The sequence below is a fragment of the Giraffa tippelskirchi genome, chromosome 12 (genome assembly GCF_054371585.1).
Source record: "Giraffa tippelskirchi isolate mGirTip1 chromosome 12, T2T-mGirTip1v1.2.pri, whole genome shotgun sequence".
In the NCBI taxonomy this organism is placed as follows: Eukaryota; Metazoa; Chordata; class Mammalia; order Artiodactyla; family Giraffidae; genus Giraffa; species Giraffa tippelskirchi.
This window is the reverse complement of record NC_137286.1, coordinates 37,057,217-37,065,535: the sequence shown is the minus strand read 5'-3', so window position 1 is coordinate 37,065,535 and position 8,319 is coordinate 37,057,217. Positions and strand designations below refer to the sequence as shown.

The 8,319-nt window shown below is 42.8% G+C and overlaps 1 non-coding gene across 1 annotated transcript; it reads right to left on the bottom strand.

Moving 5' to 3' along the window:
* Positions 1–2,222: 2,222 nt before the first annotated feature.
* Positions 2,223–2,295, bottom strand: TRNAK-CUU (transfer RNA lysine (anticodon CUU)). Its single transcript has one exon. It is a non-coding gene; the product is annotated as a tRNA-Lys (tRNA).
* Between the last annotated feature and the right edge of the window lie 6,024 nt (positions 2,296–8,319).

The following is an 8,319-nucleotide window of genomic DNA, read 5'->3' as shown; positions in this document are numbered from 1 at the left end:
TTGGAAATTAAAGGAAAGGAAATGAAGATGATGACAACTACTTAACATAAGGTACACTGAAATAAATTTAAAATTAAAATCACCTCCCAATAAAACACTGATCGTGTTAGTTTCCTGCGGCCATCATAACAAAATACCACAAACTGGATGGTTAAACACCAAATGTGGTCTCACAGTTCTGGAGGCTAGAAATCCAAGATCAAGGTGTTGGTAGGTTTGGTTCTTTCTGAGGGCCCTGAGGGAGAATCTGTCTCAGGATTTTCCCCTAGTTTTTAGTTGTTTGCCAACAAATTTTGGCAACCCTTGGCTTCTAAACATATCACCCTGATCTCTGCCTTTATTTCACATGGCATTCTCCCATGTGTCTAGATGTGCATTTCTGTCTGCATTCGGTGTCCATATTTCCCCCTTTTATAAAGACATCAGTCAAATTGGATTAAAAATGCGTTCTACTCTGATATGACCTCATCTTAACTAATTACATCTGTAACAACCCTATTTCCAAATAAGGTCACATTCTGAAGTACTAGGGGTTAAAACTCCAGCATATGAATATCAGGAGAACTCAAATTCAACCCATAACAATGATCTTCACTTTTAAAAAATGGATGTATATTTTAAAGTAAATATATCTTCATTGACTTCCTCATCAATTTACTAGTTTGCTTTTTCTCTGGCCGAGTTGCCTTTTTAAAAATTCTACTTCACCTCCCATCACCTAGAGATTAAATATTCCTTTGTAATAACGGGAGTATTTAGGGATCTTCATTTTTTATTGTGAAATTTTCCATGTGTTTCTTCCAAAGCCTGAAACTGTATCTTGAATTAATGATAATAACATATGGTCATTGTGGAGAATGTTTGAGAATTTCTGGGAATGATGGAAAATATTTAAGACAAGAAAAGAATTTTCATCTGTGAACATAAAAGCAAAGTTTTGACCTAAGAAATTGAGTTCTTTTAGGGAAACATATTAATGAAAAGATAATTATTTGCTTTGGGTTTTTTTTTTTTGAGTTATAGTTGATTTACAGTGTTGTGTTAATTTCTGCTATACAGCAAATTGATTCAGTTATATGTACATATACATGTATATTCACAAATATATATGTACACATGCTTCCCTGGTGGCTCAGATGGTAAAGAATCTGCCTGCAAAGCAGTATCCCTGGGTCAGGAAGATCCCGTGGAGAAGGAAATGGCAACCCACTCCAGTCTTCTTTCCTGCCTGGAGAATTCCATGGACAAAGGAGCTTGGTGGCTACAGTCAAATGGGGTTGCAAAGAGTCAGACACAACTGAGCGACTATCACTCAGCACTCAAACGGACACATATATTTACATTCTTTTTTTACTATTTTCCATTATGGCTTATCATAGATTATTAAACGAAATATGAGACTCCAAAATTGCTGCAGTTTGGATCACTAACTTAGGAAAAAAAGGATTAAGAAAGTCCTGTGTCTGTCCACAATAGCTACCTGATTAAATAATCACTCAAACAATCTTACAGTGGTTTACGTGAAGTCACTCAGTCATCTCCGACTCTTTGCAACCCCATGGACTGTAGCCTACCAGGCTCCTCAGTCCATGGAGTTTTCCAGGCAAGAGTACTGGAGTGGGTTGCCATTTCCTTCTCCAGAGGATCTTCCCAACCCAAGGATCGAACCTGGGTCTCCCACATTACCGGCAAGCGCTTTACCATATGAGCCACCAGGGGAGCCACAGTGGTTTAAATAGCCCATAAAAACCACAAGCCCTTCCCATAGGCCAAAGTAAATTAATTTACTTAGAGGAATTCAAAGATATGAAATTAACATGCATAGGAAACCCTGTGAATCAAAGCTGATATCCAAATTAATTTTTGAGTATGGCAGAGCATAAAGTTAAAACTATGCATTTCAAACACTTTGATAGAGATCACTTCAACAATATTTATGAACCCTACAATTTCATTAATTTTTCATGTCCTCTATCTCTTAACCTTTGGCATTCCACTGCCTTTCAAATAGACCACTCAGTAACAAATACTTCTCTACACATATACTCTTTAACTGTGTATTTATAATCTGAAATTGTTTTCTCTTTTATTGTTCCCTTTTTTAACTTGTTCAGTTTTAGCAGTTTTTAATGTATTGTTTGAAAACAAGAACCTCTGGATTGAGGTCAGTTCTTAGGGATGGTGAGAAATGATAGCGTGTTGGAAAAACATCTTAAAGTAACCGCCCAACGTGGGGCTCGAACCCACGACCCTGGGATTAAGAGTCCCATGCTCTACCGACTGAGCTAGCCGGGCAGTTAGGAACCTAGACTTTTTCTAGGTCCTTTCAAAAATACTGATTATTTTAACCTGTTTCAAGACTTACACTTTACATGTAAATTTTTTCTCATATTTTTTTCGGTAAAGTTTTCTTTTTTTTAACTACTTTCAAAACTGAGTTTCATCTCTGATTGTGTGCACGGAAACTTTTACTATTTAAAAAAGTATATAAACGGCCCTCTAGCGGTCAGCGATGAAGGGGACTGATGCAAACGACCCCGAAGCGGAAGTGAGCCTAGGGTGCCTGCTGTTTATCCCGGAGGTCTGCGCTGGCAGAGCGCTCACCCCTGCAGCTCCGGGGACCCAGAATGTCCTCGACACCTCCGTGGCCAGACACAACAGCCAGCTCGGAGAAACGTCCTGCGTACCTTCCAGAGAAAATCAGAATACAAAGCACAGCTGTAGAGCGGGCTGGCCTCTCACGGCCCCCGGTGGCTTTGAGGTGTCTGGCACTTTTCTGTGGCGCGAAGGTGGTTCAGCAAACTATGCCCCACTGTTCACATAATAGACGATGTAAAAGCTAACGTAGTCTCAGAAATTAATTGAATTAGTTATGGCGTTTGCTTACACACAACTAAAAGGTGAAGACATTTGTCCTTCGGTATGATAGCACCTCTGTGTGGGAAGGGCCCATTACTGCAAACCTCTCCCCACTAAAAGAAAAGAATTAAAGATTTATTCTGCTTTTCTAGTAGTAACTAGAGACCCAGTTGATGAGGGAGTGCTCTTCTTTCTAGAGTAGGGGGAAAATGTGGGATTAGAAAAAGCAGACATCTGCAAACCCTTGTAAAGGAGGCTTATCCATCAAGGTTAAATGGTTTGGTCTACATGGGTTACCTTCTAGAGGCAGGGGCACAATCTAAGTGTAACATGGAGATAGCAGACTGTCACCACTCTGAGAAAGTAATCGTGAGTTTTGCTAGTGGTTTACTAACCTTCAGCAAGATTGTGTCTTCAGTGGTGATATAATCTGAAGTACACAAGATCAATGGTAGTTATTTATTCTAGCCAAAAATTGTTTTACCTAGATCTATCAACTGGGGCTTCCCAGGTGGCTCAGTGGGTGAAGAATCGACCTGCAATGCAGAAGAAGCAGGAGGGGAAGGGGCTTGGTTTGATGCCTGGATTTGGAAGCTCCCCTGGAGGAGAGCCTGACAACCCATTCCAGTATTCTTGCCTGGAGAATCCTATGGACAGAGGAGCCTGCTGGGCTATGGTCCACAGGGTTACAAACAGTCGAACAAAACTGAAGTGACTGAGCACACAGGCACGTCAACCATTAGATATTAATTCCAATTTATGGGAAATAAAGACAGTTGAAGAACCAGACAAATGACAGTACAAAGAAACAGAAGCACAAAATCAGAAAGTGGGAGATTTTCCATAACAACCCGCCTGGTGTGTTCAACAACTAAGTATTATATTTTTAAAAATGATTTTTGCTAGGTTAAAAGAGATACAGTGGCCATAAATAATCAGAGGCAATAGGTAATTCTGGATTGGGTACCATCCTGTATTGTCTATGTGTTTCATTTTTTTAAAATTATAGTAAAATAAACATAAAATTTACTATTTTAACCATTTTTAAGTGTACAGTTCAGTGGCATTCATATATTCACGTTGTTGTGCAACCACCACCACCATCCTACTCCAGAACTATTTCATCTTCCCAGATTGAAACTCTGTCCCCATTAAACAATTCCCCATTTTCCCCTCAGCCCCTGGTAACCACCATTCTACTTTTTGTCTCTATAATTATTTTTTTGTCTGCGATGGGTCTTGGTTGCAGCACATGGGATCTTCCAGTTTCAACATGCAGGATCTTTAGTCATGGCATGTGGGAATCTGGTTCTCTGACCAGAGATCAAACCAAGGCCTCCTACACCAAGAGCCCAGGGCCTGAGCCACTGGATCACTGGAAGTTCCTTGTCTCTATAAATTTGATTACTCTAAGTGCCACATGTAAGTGGGATCACACACTATTTTATCTTTTTGTGTGTAGCTTATTTCACTTAGCATAATGTTTTCAAAGTTCATCCATGTTGCAGCATATATCAGAATTTCCTTTTTTGTTAAGGCTGAATAAATACTGCATCTCATGAATATACCACCTTTTGCTTATCCATTCATTGGTTGATGGGCATTTGGGCTGCTTCCGTCTTTTGACTTTTGTGAGTAATGCTGCTCTGAATATTGGTATACAAATATCTGTTCAATTCCCTGCTATCAGTTCTTTGGGGGTGTATATCTAGAAATGAAATTGCAGGATCATATAGTAATTCTGGGCTTCCCTGATGGCTCAGATGGTGAAGAATTTGCCTGCAATGCGAGAGCCCCTTATTCAATCCTTGGGTTCCTTATTCAATCCCTGGGTGGGGAAGATTCCCTGGAGAAGGGAATGGCAACCCACTCCAGTATTCTTGTCTGGAGAATTCCATGGACAGAGGAGTCTGGTGGGCTGCAGGTCTATGTGTAATTTCTTTAGGAAGTTCCTATGGAATTTTAATCTTTATGTAAGTCACCTCTTTAATGTGGGCCTCTGTTTCTTCTTCTACAAAATACAGGGAGGTGGGAAGACAAGGGAGGAGAGTGAGAGAGGAAAGGCTAGAAAAGGGAGAACTTAAAGAGGTCTCTAAGGAGCTCATGAATTCATGACCACCTAGACCTCTGGACAGAAGTACTGGTCGCTTCTCCTAAGTCTCACTGAGTGAGTGTCAAGAGAAAAGCTTTTTTTTATTCTGAAGAGACACAACTTGATTTCCATTAGATGTCGGGCCTGGGGAGCCTTTGGGTAGAGGGTGGAAGATGGGTGGCAAAGGTTGCAGAGGCTAGTGGCACTGCTGGGGTCACTGCTGGGGCCCCGCATCTCAACCTACCATTTCCTTCTCTACTCCCTCCACTTCTCAGCTTACCTGTTTGTGTTCAGAGAGAAAAGGGGTGAAGCCAGGGTCTAGGCCAGTCTGAAACACAAAAACACTTGAAATTTTAATTAGGAAATTTCCTTGAGAGGAACTGTACCATCTTCCAGTGTCACCATGGAGATGGCTGAGATGAGCACTCTGAAGACCGTGGTACTCCCTTCTCCTTCCTGCCTCCTTCTGGGTACCAGCCAGAGCTAAACCATCCTCCTCATGGTCTGGGGAGATCTTTGCAGCCAGCACGATCTTTCTGCTCTTTCTATTAGATCTCTCCAGTGTTGTCCACTGCCTCAGGATGGAACCCAAAATGCAAACTCCTTAACGAAGCCTGTCCGGTCTTGCCTGATCTTGCTTCAACCTATCTCTCTGGCCCACCCCCACCTGTACTAAATCTTACAACCACTCTGGGCTAGAAAGACAAAGCCATGGACTTTGACACTTCTAGGATGCCAAGCACACTTCTAAACATTTAAGTTGCAATAGAAATGTTTGCTTTTGCCATCTTGTCAGCGTGTTTAATGATAGAATATGCAACTTCATTTGGAGAAAAGGTCAAAGGTCTGAACAATGTCTCAAATGCCCCAAAGAATAGAAGACCTGGAGCAGTGGGACTTCCCGCTGCCCCCTGTGTAAGGCTCTGGGTCTCACCCTTGATTTGCTCTGTATCATCAGGCAAGTCTCTTTCCCACTCTGGACCCCAAATTCTTCACCTACATAACAAGACACATGAGGACCTTGCAGGCCTGTGTCTCCTCTGGTGTCCTGTGCTTCTCTGGCCTTCCCTGAGGCTAGCTGGTAGACTCGGAACGGACTCCCACGCCCTTCCCACTCAGGTCCCAAATGACATTCCTGCACATTGAAAGGACAGAAAGGAAATTGTGAGCCTGTGTGCTCACAATGGTGCCTTTGTACCCAGCATAGCCTCTTTGTTCTTTTCAGCTCAATCTCCCAGTCTTCCAGATCAATATCCACTCCCCAGCCCTGAAAGTGGTGGGCAACAGGGCTTGTGGAGGCTGTGGAAGGAAGCCAAAGAGTCTTTAGCAAGCACTTAATATTAATAACTGCCAATTGTAGAGTCCCCAGTCTGTGAAGTATCTCCACATTCTCAAAGGACCTTCAGCTGGGTTAAATGACTTGTCTAAGACCATACAGCTAACAGAAGAGCTAGGCTTGACACATCCCTGTCAAGCTGGTGCTGAGGCACCTTCAAGGCCTCCAATGCCATAACCACTTCCTCTTGTACCCCTTCTCCTTTTCCATGACACAGGCACTTTCCAATGTACACTATATGTGTTAATTCATTTCAGCCTCATAACAGTCCTGGGAGGAAAGTGGTATTGTTAGTATCATCATAAGGTTAAGGAAACTGAGACACAGAGTAGTGAAGTACTCAAGGACACACAGTTAGTGAATCTGTATGTTCAAGCCGCTCAAGATGGCTGCCCTCTTGCTCTCTGTACACCCCCTACCTGACCAGTCCCTGCTTACTCTTTTGACTACCCAATCCTCTTAATCATAGGGCTTAATCAGTAGCTGCCAATGTGCTTGCCCCCTGCCCCAGCTGCTGGTTTCCCTGGAAACTGATAAGCCAACCTGATGTCAGTCCCCCTTTATCCATACATGGTAGCCTCCTTCTTCCCAGGAATAATGAAGATGACTGCCACATCCTACCTGCCATACAATGCGGGGGTGTTGCTCCAGGACCTTTTTTTTGCTTAAGGCATGTAAGATTCCACATAGTTGATGTCTGTGTTACTGTCTACAGACTTTCTTTGGTCTTGCAGTTGGGCGGTTAAGACTTGCAGGCCTGTTGGGGGCAGCGTTAACAAATCATAGAGCTGGAACTTGGATAAAGTAGTCTAGTCACACCCACACTTTGGTTATTATGCACCAGTCAGCTAACAAGTTCTTAAGTCTGAAATTTCATTTTCTGGGACTTATGAAGCATTTCTTGATTGGTTGAAAAAGAATTATAGTTGAAAGAGGTCTGGTGCTACAGGGTCTGGCAGATGAGTGAAGGAGCCAAGGCTGCCTGTGAGACCAGAGGTCTGATCTACAGGGGCAGCCACTGCTGGGCATGTGGGACCACTAGCTCTTCTGAGTTTATTAAGAAAGGAACCAGAAATTTGAATTTTAAGCAAAAATTCCTGTTTTTCATTTGTTGACACCTGTTTTTTAAATGCCAAAACATACCGGCTGAAAAAACCTATCCATGGGTTACTTGTAAACTGCTGGCTGCCAGTTTTCACCTCTGGAGTAGGACTGAGTCAGTCCCTCCCACCATCTGAGGCATGGTGGGGAGCTGCTCCTGCCACCAAGGATGAGAGTGGTGCCCCATGCCTCTCCACCAAAGATATCCCCTCCTGGGCCAGAACCCTCCTCACCCTGAGACCTTCCATCAGCACCTGATCTGATGGGTCAGACTGGGATGGCAGGCTCAGTTTGAACACTTCTTACCCAGAGACTGTCCTCTGTTTTCCTAGGACTGCATCTGTGGAGGGAGGGGCTGCTCCAGCCATGCCATTGTTCAGTTTTGCCACACACATTGGGCACAGGAGAAGCCTGTACATTCTTGGAGGTGGGAGGCAGGTCACTGGCGTGTATGTACTTTTGACCTTTTGGGAGGCAATTCATTGCATGGAGCCTTAGAGCTGGAAGTCGCTCAATTGCTTATTAATGAAGTAGGGAATAGGTCCCCACAGGACCATTTTAAAACCTCAGAATTGAGCAGATATTTGTGCATCAGTGTTCGTAGCAGCGTTGTTCACAATAGCCATAAGATGGAAACAATTTAATTGCCTAGCAGCAGATCAGTGGATAAACAAAATAGAGTATATGCATACAGTGCAACAGTATTCGATCATAAAAAGGAATGTAATTTTGACATTTGCTATAACATGGATGGATCTTAAAAATTATGCTGAGTGAAATAATCCAAACACAGAAGCAGCACTGTGAATATGCTTCCACTTTACATGAGGTACCTAGAACAGTCAAATTCATAGAGACAAAGTAGAATAGAGGTAGTCAGGGGCTGGGGAAAGCAAGGAAAGGAGAGGTGTTATGAAACGAGTATGGTGTT